Below are 24,807 nucleotides of genomic sequence, written 5' to 3'. Positions count from 1 at the left end.
AAAAAAACAAGGTTGCCAAGGGCTAAAGCCCTATCCCGCAGCATATACTGCCCTCTTGCTTCACCATGAAGGGCGTCTCAACCTGAGACAATGCACTCCTGCGATTTCCGGCTGTGCTACCTGCAGAGATCTGCTCCCAAAATAGAAAATGAAAGCAACACTGCTCCTCTTACCAGACCACCGCGAGCTTGGCTTGCTTTCTTGAGCTCCTTACCACAAACAAGGCTCTGATACCATGTCAAGATTGTGGGAGAGAAGGAAGGAGTCTCGCTTGTAGCTTTCTTGCTTGCACAATGGGGGAATACACACAGAGGTGGAGGCTGAAAACAGTTTTTCTCTTCTTAGTTGTGTAAGCCAAAAGAACTCTCATACAAAGAAATAGAAGAACCCTATATATGGGTCTCAAACCAAACTCAACTAACTAAGGTGGCATACTAACTGAGCCACGAACTAGAGTAGATAAGGATAGCTATCATGTAGCTATTATTCATGGGCGGTGTACCAACCGCATCTGCAACTGACAAGTCGGTGACATAAATACACAACGGTCACCCTGGTGTATCGCGAGTGGAGCTCGATATCTCAACAGTGGTTTGCCAAGTTGAGTCCAATGATCGTGGGTTAAGACATTGAAGTCTGCTCCCTCGTCGATCAAGGCATTGAAAGCGCATGTTTGTTTTGCCGTGACGTAATATGGAGGTATGCGGGTTCCATAGCTTCCTCATCCTCATTGTTGATTTCAGTGATTATGGCTACTCGTACTTTGACAGGCGGTTCTAACATCAGTGGCTCGTGCAAAGGATGCATAGGAGGGTAGTACTTCTTGACACAACTGCCATTGAAGAAGCCTATTCCTTCACCGTTTAGGGTCTCAAGTTTGATATTGCCTATTTGGCTGATCGCACGAACTTTGAAGGGTCCAAGACCTCTAAATTTCATTTTTTGCTTATGCCCCTTAACTGAGTAGAGGAGCACTAAGTCACCCTGTTCGAACTCGCGCTGCTTGACATGCTGGTCAAACCAACTCTTACGTCGGGCTTTCTCACAAATCAGCGCATGGGTGGCTAGAAGGCGAGTCTCCGAGAGGCGTTCGAGTTCAACTAGGCGTTGTGTCCATACCTCCTTCCCTTCCCATCGTTCTTGAAGCACTATTCTCAAGCTAAGAATGAAGAATTCTAATGGTAGAATCGCTTTTGTTCCATATGTCAGCCTAAAGGGGGTTTGACCGACAGCCGTTTTATAAGCTGTGCAGTAAGCCCACAAGGCTGCCACCATCAGCTTGTTGTCCCAATCGATGCGTGAAGTAGAGACAACCTTGGTTAGGACATTGACAAGAATCTTATTCGTTGATTCGGCCTGGCCGTTTGCCTGAGGGTAGTATGGCGAGGATTTGCAATGGATGATGAGGAAGGTGAACAGGAGATGTGCGATCACTTCATTGATGAAGTGTGTGCCTTGGTCACTAACCAGTTCGATGGGGCAGCCGAATCGTGAAATCACTTGCTCCCATAAGAACTTAGCAATCGTTCTAGCGTCATTTTTTCGTGTTGCTCTCGATTCTGCCCATTTAGTGAGGTAATCCGTGGCCACAATGATATACTTGGCCTGCGAATATTGTGCTGCAGGACTACTGGGTCCAATGAAATCAATTCCCCATTTTTCGAAGGGTTGTCGAGCAATAACTGGGGTTAATTCCATTTGATCCTTGCGAATTGCGACCTTCGTCCGCTAGCACTCATCACAGTGCTTGACGAATCATGCTGCGTCATGGAAAAGCGTGGGCCACCACAATTGAGACTGCAACACTTTTTATGTTGTCATGTCTCCGCTAAAGTGCCATCCGGCAATGCCAGCATGCGCTTCTGAAAGCACATCGTGAATCTCATATTCGCATACGCATCTGCACAACAATCCGTCTTGCCCCAGCCTATAGAATTGGCCTGCTATCAGCTGATAGGGTTGGATCTTAACGATTAATCACCTAAGTCGGGCTTTTTCTATTGGTCGATCAGGCAGCCCGTGCTCAAGCACTTGGACTATGTCATCTGCCCAATATGGTGTTAGATCATCCTTAAATAGATCTCTCTATCTGCACAGGTTAGACAGATGGGCGTCGAGTAATTCATCAATAGCACCTTGTCCAGCGGCTCCTCCAGTGGGAATGCTTGATGTGATCAGCCATGTAATGTTGTTTCCCCTTTCGTACCACCATGAAGAAGGCGAACTCTAAAAGCAGAAGGAGCCATCGAGCTATGCGTCCTATAGCGCAAGGTTTATTTACTAGATAGAGCAAGGCTTGATGGTCCACAAAGAAGGTAAAGGGCGTGGCCAAAAGATAATGCCGGAATTTCTTCACTGCGAATACCATGGCTAATCCCTCTCTTTCCATTGTTGAGTAGTTCATCTCCATCTCAGTGAGTTGTCTGCTAGCAAAGCTCATTGGATAGTCTAAATTGTGTTTGCGCCAGGATGGCACAACACTGCCCCCACGGCAAACTTAGAAGCATCCATATGCACATGGAAGGTGATGGTCCAATCTGGGGCTCGTAGGATTGGTCCTATGGTTAGAGCCTTCTTCAACTCTTCGTATGCCTGTTGGCATGCTTCAGCCCATTCGAAGACAATAAACAGCTTGTACAATGGTCTGGCAATCAACACATAATTCAGTACAAACCGCCGATAGTACCCAGTATGGCCTAGGAAGCATTGAACTCCCTTGTAGTTTTTTGGGGGTGAAAGGTCAACAATGACCCTGACCTTCGAGAAGTCAGTGGCAATGCCGTTCTTCGACACCACATGCCCTAGGATGCATCCATGCTTCACCCAAAACTAGCACTTTAAGGGGTTCAAGGAGAGACGATATAAGCGACACCGCTCGAAGACTGCTCAGAGTTTGTCTAAGTGTTCGACCCAGGTCGAGTGGACACAGAGGTAATCGACAAAGACTTCTAACTCCTTGCGAAGCATGTCCTTAAAGATGGTGCACATGAGGCGTTGGAAAGTGGCAGGGGCATTAGTCAACCCGAAGGGCATGACTATGTAAGCAAAGACACCCCACTTAGTGGCTGTCCACAGGATGCACTTGCACCTGGTTGTACCCTAAGAAGCTGTCCAGAAAACTGTAGGCTTCCTTTCCTGCCACTTTCTCAAGCATGTGCTCGGTGTATGGCAACGGATAGTTTTCCCTCTTGGTAGCAGCGTTTACCTTCTTGTAATTAACGCACACTTGGATTTTTCCATTCTTCTTCATCACGATGACTATGGGCGATACCCAGTCTATGTGCTCAATTTCATAAATGAATCCTGCTCTCATCAGCTTATCAATCTCTTCCTTGACAGCATGAGCATGTTTTGGATTCATAGGGTACAGTCGCTGCTTGACCGGCATTGCATCTAGCATCATGGGTATGTTGTGAGTCACGGCACTTGGATCTACCCCCTTAAGCTCTTCTAAGGACCAAGCGAACACGTCTATGTACTCTCGCAAGAGAGCAACAAGACTTGTTTCTTCTTTATTAGTCAAGTCATCAGCAATGAAGACTGGTCGGGGTGTTTCCCCTTCCTGGGCTAGATCCACCTCCTTGATCTTGGCTGGTCCCTCGATTGGTTTGTTTATCTATGCTTGACGTTTGGCACCTAACAGAACTACCACCCTATCCCCTTTTTTGAATTTTGTAAATCTTTTAGAGAGGTCCGGTGGATTTCATTGTTCTTCCGTTCGAGTATCCCTGGGTTGTTTTGCCTTTTCCTGCCTTAATCGTCTGCGCCTCAGGTGGACAGGTAGGTCCCCCTTGGTGCGTCTGGTTGTGGGCGGTGTACGGATTTCTAGGTCACTATCCGAACTAACCTCCAATTCAAACTCCAACCCTTCGTCTTCGCTAGAAGAGGTGGTCTCCCCTGGTGGGCGCAGTTTAGATGGTGATTCAGTCCTAAACACTGATGTCATTCCTGGCTGGGCTAGTCCTGCTTGCTCAAGGTCTATGGCTCCTACGTGTTCCAACTAGGCACGATCACATTCCACTCGCATGACTCCTCGCACCATCCTGAAGATACTCTTTTTCTACGGCTTGGAGTCTGCTCATATTTGCTCTATTTCTTGTCCTTCAATGTCGTATTCCACGGTATCTACCTCACCCTCACTTTCATCACTGAAGGATTGGCAGTCTTCATATTCATCGTTAGAATTCTCTTCATCAGACTGCTCATCGTCTCCTAGGGCTTGGTATATCTCTAGTCGTTGGTCAGGAACCAGGGCCCAGTTATACATGAGGTTTAAGTCATGCACTCTGGTCCACTGCCACTTGGATTCATCTAAAAGATCCTGGAGTGGTTTGAAATTTGCAGCTGGATTGCCAGCTAGCTTGTCCGTTAGGTATTCCAATATCTCCTGGAGTTCCTTTTTATCTGTTGGGACTTGGGAGTTGACGGGCTTCGATTTCCCACGAAGGCTTCCTGTCATCATGCAGACTAGTACGGAGGGTGTGCCGTTAGCCTTGCCGATTGTTTTGATGGCTTGCTCATATGCCTCATGATCAGAGAACAGCAGGTCGACTGTAGCAAGGACATGCATCCAATCCTGCTCGTCCTCTGGGCATGGGATATACTTGGTCAAGGGCCCATAGGACTTCTTGACTTGAGCATTACCCTTGAGCATAGTAGAGATGGCATCTAAGTCGACTGGTGAGGTCTTCCAGGTGTCCATCTCTACTCTCACGGCGTCCGTCCTATTGCCAAGGAAGATCAAGCCGTTACCCCAATCTTCGATGACTCTAGCATTGCACATCCAAGGTCGACCTAATAGGATGTCATAGTCCACTCCCTTCATGACTATAAAGTCAATGGAGAACTGGACAGCTGCAATCTTCACTAGCCAATTTTTAAGTGCCCCGAATGGCTTGACTCTCATACCATTTGCTAGTGTGACATTAAACCTAGCAGTCTCAACAGGTGGGTTTTTCCAAGTCTGAAGCACTGCGTGGCTAAGCACACTAACCCCAGCCCCCGTGTCCATGATTCCCTTCCTGGTTGTATCGCCTAGGGCTAAAACCGGTAAGACCGCATGCATCTCGGAACCTTCCCAGAAGGCATTGACGTGTAAGGATTTAGGCATAGAGTGCAGCTTCAAACTCGGTATTTGCGTCGCTGCATCATGGTCATGAGGGTCTATCGTGACCTGCTCTTGTGACCCTTCAACCCACTGCTTAAGATCTTGCCATAGGGTGGGATACTGCCTAAGCAGATCCCCTAGGCTAAGTGTTACAGGGGTAGTCACCAACGTGGTCAGGAGATCGTTGGGTGTTCATCTCTCCTCTAACCTGGATTGTCCTGACCAGTGGGCCGTGACTGAACTGCGGCCCTATAGTAGCACCAAGGCATGGCCTTAGCAGCACTGCTTGAGGTGCAGTTGCTTCTCTTGACTTTGGTTGTGGAGGCGAGGTTGGCGTACTTATGCTGGAGGGATCATCGATCCCGTCCTCTATGATGGGCTCAGTGTCTTTTAGATGCTCTTGGGCTTCCTTCACCCATTCCTTCACCTTTTCTATGGCCTATAATTGTCGCTTTGGATGCGGGTATTACCCTACCTTAGCGCTTCCCTTTTCGGCCTTCTTAAGGGCTGACGTCTCTACCTTTGCGTCAGAGACCTTCTTTCCAACAGGCAGAGTTGTAGCACTCTCCGTTTTTAGTGCAATTTCAACTTCTGACTTCTTCCTCCTCCGTCTACGGCTCTTCTTCCCTATCGAGGCTACATCGAGATTACTAGGTCCTGGCAGAGAGATGCTGGCCTACTTCATTTGGGCACGGGTCATGATGCGCAATGGGATAGGCATGGTCTCCCCATCATGGTTCTCGACACCAAACAGCCCAATGGGACAGATGGCTCGCTGGCTGAGCTAGACGACAGCTTTCGCCTTGGGCAATCGACGAAGAGATGGGTGATTCCGCAATCAGCACACCTTTGGTCAGCCTTGTCTCTACTTTGCTGCTCCCTTTCAGGGCAGCGTGATGAGACATGACCTGGGTGACCACAAGTCCAACAGGTGATTGGATCCTGTGTCTGCCCTCCTAGGCCTTTACCTCATCCTCTTCCTAACGCCATCACTGGTACGGGGCAATAATCCATGAGGACAGCGTTGACCTCATCATCATGCGAGATGTAAGGGCATATGTAAGGTTCTTCCTCGTTTGGTTCTTCCACATAGTGGATAGGAGTGTCACTCGGTGGATGGGTTACATAAGGTCCAGGCAATCTAAGAATGCCTGTAGGATTTATTTCCATCCTAGGGATAGCCGGCTTAATGTCGTTAGGCGAGAGGAGGGCCAATGGGGCTCCCCTTCCAAAAAATGGCTGCGGCCTGCTCGCTAGGTAAGGCTGGCCATATGGTTGTGAGTATGGAAGTCTTCTTGGCAACCTACAATGCACAACATCATGAACGAACCTACCGCAGTTAGTGCAAGGTCTTGACCTAGGGTCTTGACACTCGGCTGGCAAGTGGTTTCTGCCACAGTGCACGCATTGGACGTGTGGGCGCGTTGATCGTCTCAACATGTCTTGCAACTTAGCTAGTTCCATCTTAACATCAGCCAAGTCGTGGTTCGTTTTGGTGGTTTTCCCCTTATCCTGGGATGATGGGGCTGATCGCTCACTCGAGGCTGACGCTCTCTCTGAGATTTCAAGTTGGTCTCTTCTAGGTTCGCGCTTTTGAAGCTCCACTCCTTCAGCTAATCGTCAACTCGAATGGCTTCCTCAAAGACCCTTGCTAGCGCGTCTCGCTACAAGCTCAAGTTGCATGCCAAAGCCTAGTATAGTTCCTCCTTCTGAATCCCACTGATGAATATAGTTGATACTGCTCTTTCGGTCGGTCACTCTTCAATAGGGATTCTCTTGAAGAGACTCTGCACATGGGTCACGTAATCACGAATGTCCTCCTTCTCTTTCTGCTTGACGTTCATCAAGTGTACTAGTAGATTATCGGAGTATCCGGGCTCGGCGAATCTCTTAATGAAGAGATCCTTGAGGCCATCGAAGTTGGCTCGCTCTGCGTTATCTAAGCTCATATACCACATCCTACCCTTGTCGCCCAAGCAAAGCCCGAACGCTTGAGAGCGTTGAGTCAGGTCGTTGAGGCCGTTGGCTTTGCAGACTTGCTCGAACTACTCAACAAAGCCATATGGATCGTCATGGGGTTGGTACTTATCGAGTTGCTTGGCAACAATAGGGATTTTAGACTGGCTCTTTGAGCCCTGCTTTGCTCCTAATCCTGCGAGCAGTGATGTCGCTAGAGCCGTGGCACTTTGCTCTGCAGCTATGTCATCAAGCAGCCGCTTCATGAGAAGCTCACTCAACATTAAGTCTCCTTCCAGTGCTCTCTCATGGTCCGTTCGATTTTTGCCAGCCAGATTCAGCACCCGGTGCACCTCTCGCAACTCTATGCTTTGCCTTTAGCTCCTAGCCTACTGATCCCTATTGTTCTCAGCCATGCTTTGCAATGCTTTGCGGGCTAGCTTTCTCTCCTCTTCTAGATCTGTGATGATAGCGTCTGATGTCCTGCCATGGTGCTCATACCGAGCATGAGCATCGTAATTACTGACCAGCCTACTGAATAGCATCTAGAAAAGCTCCTAAGTCAAATTCCTCGTTAGATTTGCGGTCTGAACTTTCTTCTATCATTGTCAAGTTATCGTGCTCCACTAAGCTATCGATCAGGTTCAGTAGACTTGTCAAATCCACTTCGTCGGTGTCCCTTGCTTGGTCCTACTTTTGCGCGTTGACGGTTTGTCTATGTCTTGGGTCCTTTCCTACTGGTGGGTTCCTTGAGTGGTTTATCTGGGTGAGTTCCTTCAGTTATTAAATACAGTCCTCAATTTATGGCCACTCAATGTGTGTGTATTTCCCTTTGCACTTGTGCTCAATCAAGCTTTCAGTTTCCTTAAGTGTACTTCAAGTGCAAAAATTCAAGGTGAGTAAAGCAACCAATTTCTAGGCGTCTTATGCACTCTCGCGTTGTTTTGAGCCTAATAGGCTTGTTGGTCAATTTTCTGGCCGTCTTGTCAGGGTTTAGGGTTTCTCTAATATGTTGCCTCGTGTCTCTGGATCTCGCAACTGCCTACTTCTAGCTGCTAAGCGGCTGTGCCCTACGATTTTGCCTATTCCATGTGCCAGAATCAAGTTCTGAGCGTCCTAAGGGCTTTCGACAGTTTGTGCTGCTGAATCCTAGCCGGGTCATGTCAAATTTTTGAAAATTTGGTAAAAATCTACACTCATCCCAACTGGTCCGAATTGCAGGGTCCAAGTGGGTCACTCGGACGGGCCGAGGCGCATGGGCCGAGGGCCGAATTTAGGACTTGGACAGGGTGGACTCGAACGGGTCGAGGAGCGGACTCGGACGGATTGGCTTGGACGGGTCGAGTGGTCGATTCGGACAAGGTTGCTCGGACCAGCCGAGGAATTTGGGCCGAGGGTCGAGTTTGACATGTGGCAGAGCACTGAATGGGTCCACGGTCCGAATGGTAGACTCGGACGGGCCGAGTAGGTTTGGGCCGAGTGGGCCGATTAGGGTTTTGGCCGAATGGGCCGAATGGCAAGGGGCCGAGGGCCGATTCTGGGACTCGGCCCAGAAGTGATCTTTCGGACAGGCCGAGCACGGTGCACGTCAACAGCGCGAGTTTGATTTTGATCGTTTCTTGTGATTTACTCAATCGTATCAGGCACAAACCTCTAGATCCTACCCAAGGGGGTAAGAGAAGGGATTCATATACCTGGATAGAGTGGTGGGCTCGTTGTTGGTGTGATCGAATCGAATCAGGTAATAGCTCTCTCTCTCTCTCTCTCTCTCTCTCTCTCTCAAATGGTTGCAAATGAGCTCTACCTTGGCCTCTTGGCTCTTATGCCCCTCCCTGAGTATGGTGTTGATGCCCCCAATCACTCACTTGCCGATCTTAGGCATCACAAGCGAGCTTTTTGCCATTTTTGCACGATTTTTGCCCTGTTTTGCAACAATAAACCCTACCCTTCTCCGGTGTGATTTCCTAATCCTATCCTACTCTAAATGCAACAAGAATCAAAAGAAAAATACTGAAATGATTTCTCCATGTTTCCTAATCATCAAACAAACAAAATAACCCAAAATACTTACTTGTTTTGAAATTCAAAAACACCCAAACTTCCTACCTATCTCAAGCTCCATTTCGTGAATCCCTTACTTCGATGCTGGATATGAGGTGTGCAAGTGCTCAATCTTGAATCCGTTGGTCCCGGCAACGGAACCACAATGTGGGAGCTTTCGCTCAACCGCCAAGACCCACGGATCGCTTATTGTTTCAAGCGTTCCAAGCAGAGCACTAATGGCTACCTCTCACATAGCCGACGCGCCATCCATATCCACGGGTGTAGTGAGCTTACCTCCATGCCGTTCGAGTTACCTCCTCTCCCGCGCACTCCGATAGCTCCACGATCCAAGTGCAAGCTTCAAGCAAGCTCCATCCTCAAGCTCCACACTCCAAGCTCCATCACCACGAGCAAGAGAAGAGAAGAGAAGAGAAGAGAAGAAGAGAGGAGAAGATGGAGAGATTTTCCACCCCACAGTCCCTCACCCTCACACACTCACTCCCTCACACTCTCACACTCCCTCTCTCAAAGACAAGCTCAAGCAAGCAAGAACAAGAAGAATAAGAAGAAGAAGAGGAGAGCTACTTTTTACCACACACAAGAATGATCTCTTATTCACTTTTTGAACTTTATATATACAAACCCTAAAATCCCATGGGCACCCATCCCTTTTTTACATGACCGGCCATTGTGGCAAGGTCCTTTTTCCATTTCCCTCTTCTAGCCTTGTGCCTCTAGCCTACACCCATCTAATATTTTATAATTGGCGCAGGAGGGAGCCTGACACTCTTTTACAAGAGTTTTCCGAGTTTTTTGAGGCGCCTTTTCATTTAAGGTTGCTCTTTTCGCCCCGGTTTATCTTTAGAGGCCCCCTGCATGTCTTTGCTCTTTTTCCATCTTCCTTTTGCTTTTTCCTCCGTTTTTCCGCCATCTCGACTTTGGGTTAACAAAGTGCAATTGATGGCCTAGATGGTGATACTAGAGGAGTTGCAAAGATCGATACTGATTGACAAATGAATGGTGTAGTGGAAAAATCTCTAGGCGATTGCACCTTGTTAAAGCTCTTTTTTGAGGTAGGGAGAAAGCACCCTCGTGGTCATTATAAGAAGCCCCATGCTTGAAACTGTAACCAACACAACAACATTGTCATTGATATAATGCAGATGGGTTTTTTTATATTTTTCCATCACCTTTTGTTTTAAAACTCGAATATTGTACCTTATTTGCCTTGTGCACTCTTCTTGATCCTGGAATAGACATTTGGTTTCAACATATAGTACCAAACTTATGCTAATTTCTATAATAGAGGACTACTATCTAATACCAAGATTGAACATTGCTATAACCACACTTAGCATTGTGTGGTTCTCACACTAGCCACCCACGAGGGTCACAACCAAGTGATAGGAGGGAACTTCACTACAAGGATGGGGCTTTCTTGCTTGGTGGTGACCTATGTGAGATTCACACCACATGTAGGATACCACCAAGTGATAACGGGCCAGAACTCCCTTGGAAGGTGTCTCCTTTGCATGGTGGTGGCCCATTCAGAGCCCTTTGCATATGATAATGACCTCCTCAATATGATTCCCCAAGATACCATAGTCAACATTGATAATTTTAAAATCCCAAAGATCACCACCTACTTACTTGCAACATTGTATCACACTTGGCACTTGTGGCTCTCACCCTCACCACCCATGAGGGTCATCACAAGTGGTAGGAGGGAGCTCCACTCTTGTGATAGAGCTCTCTCACTGGGAGGTGACCCATGGGGGGTTGACAGCACAAAAGGTTATCACCAGGTGATAACAAATCATATCATCATGACACTCATCTCCTCAATATAATTCCCCGAGATACCAAAGTCAACATTGATATGTTTAAAATCCCAAAGATCACTACCTGTAGCCACCCACACTATCGTATCACACTTGTCACTTATGATTCTCACCCTTCCCATCCAGCACAAGGGTCACCACTAAGCGATAGGAGGAAACTCTAGTCTTGTGATGGAGCTCTCTCACTTAATGGTGACCCATGGGGTTTTCACAGTATATGAAGGTCACCACCAAGCGATAAGGGGCCATATCAACTTGATGGTCACCTCCTCAATATAACTCCCCAAGATACTATAGTCAACATTAACATTTTTAAAAACTTGGAGATCACCACCTATTGCTACCTACAACATCAAGGGACCACATAATCACAATGTAATCATACAATCTAGTGCCTATATGGAGAATGAAGGATTTTTTTGTTCTCTAACTATCTCATGCTATTTGATAGTTCTTGTAGTGTATATTACAATACCATAATCAACATTGATATTTATAAAAGCCTAGAGATCACCACGTATCACTACCCAAAACATCACATCACCACATAAGTTGCAAGAAGTTGAGGTTATGAGAAAAAGGAATGAAATTAACCATGGCTAGATCATAGATCTTATGGTTTAGCTAGATAAGGAAAAGGTAAGGATATTAGCTCATTAGACTCAAGCATAGATGAAGGTAGCCTTCACAGGATTACAATATTATTGGGACGAGTCTAAATATTATAGCCCATTGAATGGAGGAGGGAGCTTATAGAACCTAAAAGAAAGTATTATAACGATTGACTATGTTCTTGACATACTCTGCATAGGGAAAGTCAACTTAAATTCCATGCAACACATGTGAGAAAACATGGATCTTGGACATGGCTATAGAGGTTGAAACATAAAGAACAAACTCATGGAGACATAGACTAGAACAATGACAATCACACAAGTGAATGAGGCTCCAAGATCAAGCGCTTGGACCCGTGACCATAATCTTGTGTGTATAGATAATGACACTGACTCTTGACTGAAGAACAAAATTACAATAGCATTGCATTGAAAGATGAACCAATTACATGATTTTATAGCTTTTCTAGCTTCTCCACTCTCCTCACTATGCGTATGGGATACAAGTCTCCTCATCCTGCAACATACATCATTTGACCTATTTTTCAACACCCCCCCTCAAAAGATGAATTCCTACACTTGCTAGCTTTTTCCCCCCTACATGCTGACATGGCCCAGGATACTAGCTCATGGGCAGCCAAGTCAAGTCAAGCTTGAAATTACATTTTTGGCAAGGGTTTTTTCAATACAAATCCACTAAGGGAAAGAAAATTTCCACTATGGGAAGGATACAATGAAAATTTCTTTAGAACAACCTATTAGAGTTGTTGATGGTGGTGGAAGCATCTTCTTCTTCTTCTTCTTCTTCATGCATAAAATGGCTTTGGTGGTGATCTTCTTGCACCTATTGTGTTCTCTTCTTGTGGAAACATTCATTGGCTACATGGCCACCACAGTAATGGCATATGATCCGGTCCTTGTTGATGTTGGTGGTGAATTCTCCACCATGTCCTTTTGTTGCATAAGTACCCTTGGTGTACAAGAGGTTATCCCTTAAGCTGGTTTCTTTTATATACTTGCTTTTAAATTTTCTTTCTCCATCAAGCAGTGAGTGCTCAATGTCTTTGAGTTCTCAAGAGACTGGGAACATTACTTGGTGTGGACACAAGATTCTCTTATGGTTCATGATTAGCACTGGCAAGTAGCACTGCTATTGTCTCATCCTCATCAATGTTTTTTTTAAGAGTTGCTAGCTGAGTTTTAAGGCTCTTGAAGTTATTGATGTGTATAGTCATAGATGAATTGTCTTTTACATCCAACTTATAAAACTGCATGAGTAATTTTACCTTTGAGTTCTTTCCTTGTGTACCAAATATTCTATCAAGCTCTTCCCATGCCTTCTTTGCATCCCTAATGCCAGAGATGTGGTGTAATAAATCATCCAATAGACCCCAAGAAATAATACCTAGAGCTTTGTTGTTCATCTTCTTCCATGCCTTTGTTTTAGGCTGTGTCTTCTACAGCATCTTCCTCTTTAGCATCTTCTTTCTTGTCATCTGCATCATCTTCTTCAAAGAGATCCCAGATGTCTTTCCTCATGAGATGGTACATGGTTTTCTCCTTCTAGGCATGAAAGCCTTCTCCATTGAGCTTGACTATTTGTTCAAGCTCTACCATGCTGATCAGCTTTAGCAAACTAGCAAAAGAGTTGTAGTTCAATGTGTTAAGAGACACAAGAAGATCAATGTCATCTGACATTAGTTGAGTATCAATAGATACTATGTCTTGAAGATCAATCTTTTCTCTAAAATTAAGTGTAATGGCAACTTAGCTAATGCTTGAAACGGCTCCTGTGATCACTACTTTCTTGAACTCCCAATTGTTATATGTCACCTTTTGCTTCTCTTGCCACACCATCCTTTTCATTCTCATTATCTCTCATTTCTCTAGCATTGAATTCTTAATTTTAATCCTTTGCATTTTTGCAACCCACTTAAGAGCTCCATTTCTTACTCATTCCTAATTTTTCAAATTTGTGTCTGCTTTTGCTTTAGATCATGTACCCACCATGATATCCACGTCCTCCTTGTAACCTTCCACCATTGTGTAGTTTGAGAAATCACATATGTCATGCAAGGCATCCTTAAATTGTTGATCTCCTACATTTATTGTCAACTTATCATGTACTACTACATCTTTGGTTATGCACAATCTATTACCTTGTAATCTTCCCCATTATTTACCTCCAAAGGTAGTTCCACCAAGCAGGGATTGGTTTATTTTATTGTTGTTGTGGTACATTCATCCTTACATCACTCTAACTTCAAACTATTGGCATTCCCTTCTTCGCTCTATGCCTTACCCATAATTCACAACTTGGTCCAATGTAATGGCCTTGAGTCCCACAATAATGACATAGTCCTCCTTGTGTATCTTGTTATTTCTATGTCCTATTCCAAGATTGTGGAGAAGGAAATCTCATTGCTCCTTGAGATCCCCATGTTGAGATATCAAGCTTCACAAGAGTTGGTATTCCCTACATGCCTTGGTGATGTGGAAACACTATACTCATGGACATGTTAGGTGACTAACATGGAGGATATACTAGTGATTCTACAACTAGACAACACCCACCTTGTCCACTATTAGTTATTGCACATTCATTGTGCCACATCATTTATCTCTAACAAGTTTACACTTAGTGACCATATGTACATATGTTCTAGTACTTTCATATTAGCCTTTTACCATGTTGTAGACTAAGATTTTAATGTGGAAAAAGAACATTTCAACCATGCTTCTTTGTGAGCTCAAATCTCCATTCTGTGTGATCTCTCTCTCTCTCTCTCTCTCTCTCTCTCTCTCTCTCTCTCTCTCTCTCTCTCTCTCTCTCTCTCTCTCTCTCTCTCTCTCTCTCTCTCTCTCTCTCTCTCTCTCTCTCTCTCTCTCTCTCTCTCTCTCTCTCTCTCTCTCTCTCTCTCTCTCTCTCTCTCTCTCTCTCTCTCTCTCTCTCTCTCTCTCTCTCTCTCTCTCTCTCTCTCTCTCTCTCTCTCTCTCTCATGGTATCAAAGCAGTTCCAATCACTCAAAGGTTGATGTGAAGGCAACAGAGGTGAAAGTAAGCAAGCAAGAAATGGGTAAGAAGTTTATGCATATAGATTATAGATTGCGGCATATGAGCAATCAATAAAAATGTTGTGTTTTGGTTATAGCACACTTGGTATTGGCTTGGTTGAAAATTGCAAGTTTTGCAAGTTTGCTTGTCTTGTCATAATGTCTAACAATTTTTGCAAGTTTACTTCTCTTGTCATAATGTCTAACAATTTTCACCATATTTTCAATGGAGAAGCTTGATAAGAATAATTATCTTGCATGGAAGTTAAAGATGACAATTTTTTTAAAGGGCAAAGGTGTTTGGAATTATATTAAAGGAGACATGGCAATGGCACCCGAAGTTCCTCAGGCAAAATGCAGGCTAAAGTGGTAGTTGTGGTCAAAGTCATGGTACACAACAAAATAGGGGAGGACACAATCCCAAGGAAAGGGAAGCCAAAGAGGTCAAGTTGAAAGCATTAATAGACCATGACAGAACTCTAATGATAATAGAATATACTGATATTATGGTGAGAAAGGTCATATTTCTAGTAATTGTTTCAAAAAGAAGGCTAAATTGAGAGAAAAAAAACAAGATAGTTATGCTTCCACTAGTAAATATAATTATGGTAGAAGTGAGTAGCTCTTTGTCATACAACATTTTATGAATACTATGAGTATTTTTTGTTCATCTTAGAATGGCATATGGTATGTAGACTCGGGTGCCTCTAACCACATGACTTCTTGTGGAGAATGGTTTAGAGATATGCATAGTCTAGAGTCTCCATGCAATGTGGAGATAGGAAATGATATAGCCCATCCCATCACTCACATTTGATATGTTCCCTTGAGTATGTAAGATGGTAAAACAAAGAACTTCATTGATGTGATGTATGTACCGAACATAACTAAGAACCTAGTTTTTTGTTAGTCAAGGTGGAATAGGGATTATAGGTTTGATCACAATCTAATTGTGTTATGTAGAGGATCCTAGAAATAGCTACAAGTTGATTGCAAAAGATAAGCTATTGAGGATTGAATAAACTATATTTTTAGTTGTCTTTTATTAGTTTTTTGGTATGGATTAATTGTTTTAGTGCTTGATTGATTGAGTTTGGTTGGTTTTGGAAGTGTTTTGAAGAGTTTTGGTAATGGTTGAAATTTTTTAATTATTTTATGATGGTTTTTTTATTGAGTTGCGATGTGGTAGTAGGTTTTGTTGATGGTTTGATTTGTTCTTTTATTTTGTATATGTGTATATTTGGGTTTGTTTTTTATCCTATTGAGAGATTGAGATTATAAAAGATTGAATTTGAGTATGCTTAAATAAGTTTTGAATGATTTTTTATTAGTTTGAATGGTTTTGGTTGAAGCTATGTGATTTTATTGTGTTCTGTTGACATTTCATGATGTTTTGCAAGCTTCTATATATCTCTGTAAATGGTATGTATACTTCTTTATATATTCTACTATGTGCTTTTTTAGCTTTGGGATATTTTCTTACCTTGGAAACAGAATAACACAAGCTTTTTATAGCTTGTTTGAAGGAAGAAGTAGCAATTGACTTGGAGTGATAGTATCAATGATGAGGTCTGAAGGGATATTTTAATGGCTCTAATGACTCTTTAGATCATCCACACCCTTTGAAGGGTTGTCTCCATGAACAAGGGAGGATTTTTTGGGACATTCATTCCATTGTATTCTCATGTATGAGTGATTGAGAGAGTATGTGTGAGAGAGATATTGAGTGAAAGATAGTCATTTCAAAAGTTGAAATATTGTATAAAAGAGAGATTGTGAGAAAAGAAGACATGGCTACATTTATGTAAACTCTAATATAAAATTCATGTGATTGATTCCATTCATGTGATTGTGTATATGAGTCTTTCTTCTCTTTCTCTCATTGTTATGAAGACATTGTGATGTATTGAAGATAAATCCATGGGAGATTATATCTATGATGTCGCATGAAGACATTGTTGTTGTTGGTCATGTTGTTTTCTTTGTTTGGTGTTATAAAGAGATAAAAAAGCTGCTTGTTGATGCTATAAGATATATTTTATTGTAGTTATTTTCCTATATTCTTGGTGTTCTCTAGAGAGCTCCATGCTTTCTGCATAGTTAAGGAAATTTTCCATAAATAAGCACCCAAAAGAGACTTAAAATGGAAAGAATGGCACTATTGAAGAGAAAGAGAAGCAATGGAAGATTGTAAAACTCCAAGAACTTCAAGACAATTGAAAGAATTCGTAGTCATAGACACTTTTTCCAAAAGATTCATTTCCCAATGGCAAAAGCACAATGCTATTTTGATGTGGGACTTATGTGGTGAACTACTCAATCTATCTACAAAAGCAACAGAGACTTGTATCTTAGTGTCAAATTGTTTCAATGAAAACTAAAGAATCAAAAGCATAGAGAATGGTAAAAGATGGTGGATTTGGCTTTTGTTGAGGATTTTCTTGCCAATATCAAGGTGGGAAATAGAAAAGAAACTTCAAGAGTCTTAGTTAGTGGAAGTCCACCATAATAAGGAGAAAAACTAAAATCTATTCATGGATACTCAATAGCAGGATACATGAGATGCTTTGTGCACTTACAACCTTCTCTACGCTCAATTAACAACCCACTAGAAGTTAGTGGATTATGTCTTCTTCACCATATACATTATAGAAATCCTTTGAAGCTGGTATTATCATAATAATAGTACCATGGCTATCCTTATACGAACGAACTTTGAGACCTTCATAACTAAATTCCTTCCCCTCTATAATGGCATGAAGGCTGAATTCAAAGACTATGAGAAAGAAAGAGTGGAGGAAATGCTAGCTAGAGAATCTTCTAGAGACTAAAGCAAGCACGAGATCCTATATTCCCTTATATGGAGCATTGAAAGTTGGATGGAGCCAATTCTCTAATGAATGAGTCAATAAAGAGACAAGCATTGGAGTGTCTCTAGAGGTACATTAGAAGGTAAAAAGTGAAGGCTAGAGTAGAGAATGACAAAGTAGGAGAAAAAAATTTTGATGCTCTTGCATCACTCTTTATAAAAGTGCCAATGGCACATCTAAATCAAGGTCCCCATCTTAGTCAAATACATCCTAGAAATGTTGATGATGATAGACCAATGAATGTAGTCCCACTACCCATATTTAAAGGAGAATCCAATGAGGACCCCAACCTTCATGTAGTAGAGTTTATGATAGCATGTGTAGCTAACAATGCCAAAATCCCAAAGCATTGGTTAGCGATATTCCCTGCCACTTTCAAAGGTGTGGTGTTTAAGTGGTACGAGAGGTAGATATCATGAACTTTTGGTATATGAAACAAACTGAAGCTAACTTTTCTCACCAAATTCAAGCATGAAGGCTTTGAAGAGTGGATTAGAGAGAGATTTATGAATTTGAGACAGTCCCTTAGAGAATGAGTTGAAGCGTATGTCTCAAGAATGGAATCCATATTGAAAAGATAGACCAACCATAATCTAGATGAAGGAATTCAGAAGAGAGTCTTTCTTAGAGTGTTGCAACCAGAAGCTCACAAGTTTGTGAAAGTAAAGAAGTCCAACTAATTTACAAGCTACAGTGGAAGGTGCCAAACTGTGTGACAAGGTGGAAGCTAGATTTTCCATGACCCTAGGAAGAGGAGTGTTACCTCCCTTAATGGTACAAATGGCATATATGTCTAATAAAGTCCCAAGAATTGTCCCTTGTCCCTATCCATAAATGCCTACAATACCTCAATCCAATGCACAAACTCCACAGTGGTTGTAAAGAGTACCACCTATGATGGTCCATCCACAATAACAATAGCCTCACATTGTTCCCCTATGGCATCATCAACAACAACAATGGAACCCTACCCCGCTAGAATCAGTAGCCAAACAGAGGCATTTCCACATCAACTTAACTAATATATGCTATGATCACAGTGTCAAGATTGTAGGAGAGAAGGAAGGAGTCTCACTTGTAGCTTTCTTGCTTGCACAATGGGGGAATACACACAAGGGTGGAGGCTGAAAACAGTTTTCCTCTTCTTAGTTGTGTAAGCCAAAAAGAACACACATACAAAGAAATAGAAGAACCCTATATATGGGTCTCAAACCAAACTCAACTAACTAAGGTGGCATACTAACTGAACCACGAACTAGAGTAGATAAGGATAGCTGTCATCTAGCTATTATTCATGGGCGGTGTACCAACCGCATCTGCAACTAACAAGTCGGTGACATAAATGCACAACGGTCACCTTGGCATATCATGAGTGGAGCTCGATATCTCAACACTCCCCCTCAAGCTCAATCCCAATTCCTACACACCAAGCAGGTCTCTGAACTTGCGCAGCTTCTCTGCGCCCAATGCCTTCGTAAATATGTCAGCTACCTGATCCTCTGTGCCGACATAAACTAGATCAATAAGACCTAGTAAAACTCTCTCTTGCACATAGTGATAATGCACCTCAATGTGCTTTGTTCTAGCATGATAGACTGGGTTATTTGCCAAGTGTATACTACTCATGTTGTCACAATAAATGACAACTGGCCCATCTGTAGACTGATGCATATCATAAAGTAGCTTATGCAACCAAGCTGCCTCACATGCAGCCATTGCTGCACCCCTGTACTCAGCCTCTGTGCGCGACAAGGCAACTGTAGGTTGTTTCTTACTGCTCCAAGTGACTGCAGCACTCCCAAAAGAGAACACATATCCACTGGTAGATCGTCTATCAAAAATACTACCAGCCTAATCAGCATCAGTGTATCCATGCAACTGTATCTGAACCCCAGTCTCATAAAATAGTCCATACTGCAATGTGGACTTCACATACCTGAGTATGCGTCTAGCCACATCCAAACGCAGTTTCCTTGGAGCTTGCATAAACTGACTTACCAATCCAACAGCATAGCTCAAATCTGGCCTGGTCATAGTCATATAAATCAAACTTCCTACTATGCGTAAATACATAGTAGGGTCTTCCAGAAGCTCACCTGCATCTGCGCTCAGCTTCACATTCTGCTCCAAAGGAACTGAAATAGGCTTACAGCCTGACATCCCATATTTGGATAGCATGTCCAATCCATACTGCCTCTGCAAGAGCCATATCCCACTTGGTGATCTAATCACCTCAATGCCCAAGAAATAACGCAGCTCTCCCAAATCCTTCATCTCAAACTTCTGCTTCAATAGCATTTTCACATTAAGGATATCTTCATCACTATCATCTGTGATAATCAAATCATCAACATAAATGACAAGCAACATCGAATACCTTTCTCTGTTTTTCTCACATAAAGTGAGAAATCTGCCTTCGAAATCTGAAAGCCAATAGTGACAAGATACTGTCCTATCTTGTCAGACCATGCTCTAGGTGCTTGTTTCAAGCCATACAAGGCTTTCTTCAACCTGCAAACAAACTCAGGATGAACAGTATGCAAATCACCATGCAAGAAGGCATTCTTTATATCCATCTGATGTAAAGACCATCCCTTTGATGCAGCCATAGCAATGACTGCTCTTACGGTTGCCATCCTTGCAACCGGACTGAATGTTTCTTCATAATCAATTCCATATGTTTGTGCATACCCCTTGACTACTAATCTTGCCTTGTATCTGTTCACGGAACCATCTGCATTGTGCTTCACGTTATAAACCCACTTACAACCAATTGCATTCTTATCTTTAGGCAAAGGTACCAATTCCCATGTAGCATTTGCTTCCAAAGCATCCATTTCTTCATCCATGGCTTTCTCCCATTTTTCTTTTCCAATGGCTTGCTCAAAAGAAGTGGGATCTGGTTCCTGTATCACTTTGACTATATAGGCATAATGAATGGCTGTAAATCCATCATATTTCAGCCTATCCACAGGATACCTAGCTCTAGTAGACCTGCACAAAGTAGGCTCACTTCCAGGTGCTCTCAAAACATCCCTTGTCTTCCTTACTCCAGGTGTAACAATAGAAGAAATACCCAACTCATCATCAATGCTCTGTTCTGAGCCACTGGATTCACCATCCACATAAGAGTGACCTGCATTCACATCAAACATGGGCTGATCTACCTTCTCTTTTCCTTTTCGTGATACCTGCATACCACTATCTGCATTACTTTGAGAAGATTCTCCTGATCTCAATCTTCCTGTCCATGGCGAAGAATGTGAACCACTGCTAGAGGACACTCCAAGTCCACTAATATCTTGTGATTGCTACTGTGAATTCTGTGCAGCATTACCATTTTGTGCATCTACATTATCAATCACATTTACTGGTTTATACCAACTACTCATCTCATCAAAAATAACATCTCTGCTCACTGTAAACTTACGAGTAGAAGGGTTATAGCATATATATCCTTTCTGCTCTGCAGAGAGTAACCAATAAAGATGCACTTCTCAGCTTTTGGATCCAACTTGGATCTCAACTCATCTAGCACATGAACATAGGCAATGCAACCAAAAATTTTCAAATGAGACATATCTGGTTTCCTACCAGTATACCTCTCCTCTGGAGTCATGCCATGTATTGCTGCAGTGGGAGTCCTGTTCATTATGTAGACTATTGTAGCAACTGCCTCAGCCCAGTAAAAATCCAGTAAAAATCTGGCATGTCTTTTTCATTGAGCATGGCACAAGATACCTCTCCAATATGCCTGTTTTTTCTTTCTGCAATTCCATTTTGCTGTGGGGTATGACTACATGAATATTGCTGCTTTATGCCATGCTCCTGCAAGAACCTTGCAAACTCATTTGAGAGGTACTCTCCCCCTCCATCTGACCTTAGACATTTTATTTGCAGGCCTATTTCTTTTTCAACCATAGATTTAAGAGTTTTGAAATGCCCAAAAACTTCACTTTTCTTTTTCATAAAATACACCCAAACTTTTCTGATATAGTCATCAATAAAAGTGACAAAATAATGACAGCCTCCAATAGATGCAGCTTTAGTAGTCCACACATCAGAGTGGATTAATTCCAATGGCTTCTTACTCTCTTAAACATGTCTAGGAAATGGTTTCCTTGCCTGTTTTCCAAATTGACAGGCTTCACATACTTTATGCATTTCTGCAACCTTTAATTTAGGCAATCCTGCAATAACATTTTGGGCCTGCATTGATTTAAGTCGCTGTACATTAACATGACCAATGCGTTTATGCCAGATATCAATATCTGCAACTACACCGGTCCCATGTGCAAACATTGCTACACTCAATTCAGACATGTCTGCATCCAACGTAAACATTCTGCCCTTCTTCTTTCCTTTTGCTATCAAGTGACCTTTATTTTTCATATTCTCAACAAAGCATCCATGAGGATTAAATCTGACTTGCAAGCCCTGCTCAACCATTTGACCAACAGAAACCAGATTCTTGGTGATATTCGGGACATGAAATACGTCTGACAGGTATTTCTTTTTCCCATCCTACATAGACAAAGGAATTTTTCCAATCTGCACAATAGGATGTGCAGTATCATCACCAGTCTCCACAAATCCTGGTTTTTCCATTTTCCTTGCATCCTGCATCCATTCTGCATGACCTGTCATGTGGTTTGATGCACCTAAGTCAACATACCACACTTCGTTGCTTTCTTCTGCACTTGTCACAGAATTGTTCATGTGCTACACCATAAACAAATACTCATTTCTGTCATCATCACCATGTCTACTACAAGATGCATAATTCCCTTGTTGCAATTTTCCATTCATGATGTCATTCTGCTTTTTATAGCAGTCTTTAGCCATATGACCCATTTTACCACAGTAGTAGCATTCAACATTGCTGTTTGCATTTTGGCCTCTTTGCCATCCACCACAACCTCTTTGGCTCCCCCTGCCTCTAGAGTTACCACGTCCTCCTCCATAGGACTGGTTTTCTTGAGTTTGCTGCATATTCTGATTTTTATCACGGCCTCCAGATCGGCCTCCTCTACCTCTGCCTCTACCTCTTCTAGCATTTGAGTAGAAGACAGTTTCTTTTGAAGTTCCTCCTGAAGAAGATGCACCGCCATTTCTCTGCTCCTCAGAAATTAGAAGAGCAATCAACTCCTCAAAATCAGGAAAACTTTCATGGATGGAAATGGATGTTCGAAACTGTGTATAATCCTTTCCTAGACCATTCAAGGTCACAGAAACTAAATCATCATCTTCCACTGGCGACCCAATGGAAGCAAGTGCATCTGCAATCTTCTTTACCTTCATGTGGTAGTCATTAATGCTCATACTTTCTCTTTACACATTTTGCAACTCTTACTTGAGCTGCATTTTCTTGGCTTGTGTATTTGTGCTATACATTTTTGACAAAGTATCCCATGCCTCCTTTGGCATACTTGCATCTTGAATATGCACAATCATAGAGTCTGAAATACTGATAGACAACCAGTACATAACTTTTCTGGCTCTCTCATGCCATCCTTTAAATGCCTGCATTTGCTGTTAATTGGGAACATCAAGAAGAACTGGTTCTTCTTCATTTCCTGCAACGAATTCCCAATATCCTTTTCCCATAAGGAAATTCATCATTCTAAACTTCCATGCTTGGAAGTTGTTCTTGTCAAGCTTTTTAGTGACAATCTGTGAAAGAGAATCAGACGCCATTACAAAACACTCCAAAGAATTCTGTCACTGCAAAAAACACAGCTTCAGCCTCACAAGGGCAAATCTGCAAAACTGACGAAAGTGGTATTTGACCACATAGTCACTTCCTAGTGACGATTTTGCATCAACAGGCAACAAGGATGATTCTGTAACTCCCAATGTCTCTGCGCACAGGCATACGATGCAATTTCTACGGTAACTTTTGACCGACCTATAAAACAGTGGTCGCACAGCATAAAACAGGGCCTTTTCCTGAGTGCGTGCAGAAAACTTCCGCCTTCAAAACAAGCCTCGAAATGGCCTCAAATCAAAAAAATAGAGCAACCGACGGCTAAAGCCCTTTCTCGCAGCATATACTACCCTCTTGCTACACCGCGAAGGGCATCTCAATCTGAGACAATGCACTCTTACACTTTTCGGCTGTGCTACCTGCAGAGACTTGCTCTTAAAACAGAAAAATGAAAGCAACACTGGTCCTCTTACCAGAACACTGCGAACTTGGTTTGCTTTCTTGAGCTCCTTACCACAAACAAGGCTCTGATACCATGTCAAGATTGTGGGAGAGAAGGAAGGAGTCTCACTTGTAGCTTTCTTGCTTGCACAATGGGGGAATACACACAAGGGTGGAGGCTGAAAACAGTTTTCCTCTTCTTAGTTGTGTAAGCCAAAAAGAACACACATACAAAGAAATAGATGAACCCTATATATGGGTCTCAAACCAAACTCAACTAACTAAGGTGTCATACTAACTGAACCACGAACTAGAGTAGATAAGGATAGCTTTCATCTAGCTATTATTCATGGGCGGTGTACCAACCGCATCTGCAGCTAACAAGTCGGTGACATAAATGCACAACGGTCACCCTGGCATATCACGAGTGGAGCTCGATATCTCAACACACAGAAACACCTCAAAATTCCACTACAAATGTATTTGGAGGAGAAAGTTTGAAGGACTATATGTCCAATTCAGTTGCAAATATTAAGAAGGAATTAATGGATATGATAACAAAGTAGTTACAAACTCAAGGTGAACAATGTTAGTGTCTCTAATCTTACAGGATTGGCTCTCGAGACACCTTAAGGTTGAATACTTGGTGTAGAAAATGTCAAGATTGTGGGAGAGAATGAAGGAGTCTCACTTGAAGCTTTCTTGCTTGCACAATGGGGGAATACACACAAGGGTGGAGGCTGAAAACGGTTTTCCTCTTCTTAGTTGTGTAAGCCAAAAGAACTCAAGTACAAAGAAATAGAAGAACCCTATATATGGGTCTCAAACCAAACTCAACTAACTAAGGTGGCATACTAACTGAGCCACGAACTAGAGTAGATAAGGATAGCTATCATGTAGCTATTATTCATGGGTGGTGTACCAACCGCGTCTGCAACAACTGACAAGTCGGTGACATAAATACACAACGGTCACCCTGGCGTATCACGAGTGGAGCTCGATATCTCAACACTCCCCCTCGAGCTCAATCCCAATTCCTGCACACCAAGTAGGTCTCTGAACTTGCGCAGCTTCTCTGCGCCCAATGCCTTCGTGAATATGTCAGCTACCTGATCCTCTGTGCTGACATAAACTAGATCAATAAGACCTAGTAAAACCCTCTCTCGCACATAGTG

The sequence above is a fragment of the Lygodium microphyllum genome, chromosome 1 (genome assembly GCF_053477565.2).
Source record: "Lygodium microphyllum isolate KBCC chromosome 1, Lygodium_microphyllum_v1.1.10, whole genome shotgun sequence".
Lineage (NCBI taxonomy): Eukaryota > Viridiplantae > Streptophyta > Polypodiopsida > Schizaeales > Lygodiaceae > Lygodium > Lygodium microphyllum.
This window is presented reverse-complemented; position numbering follows the sequence as displayed.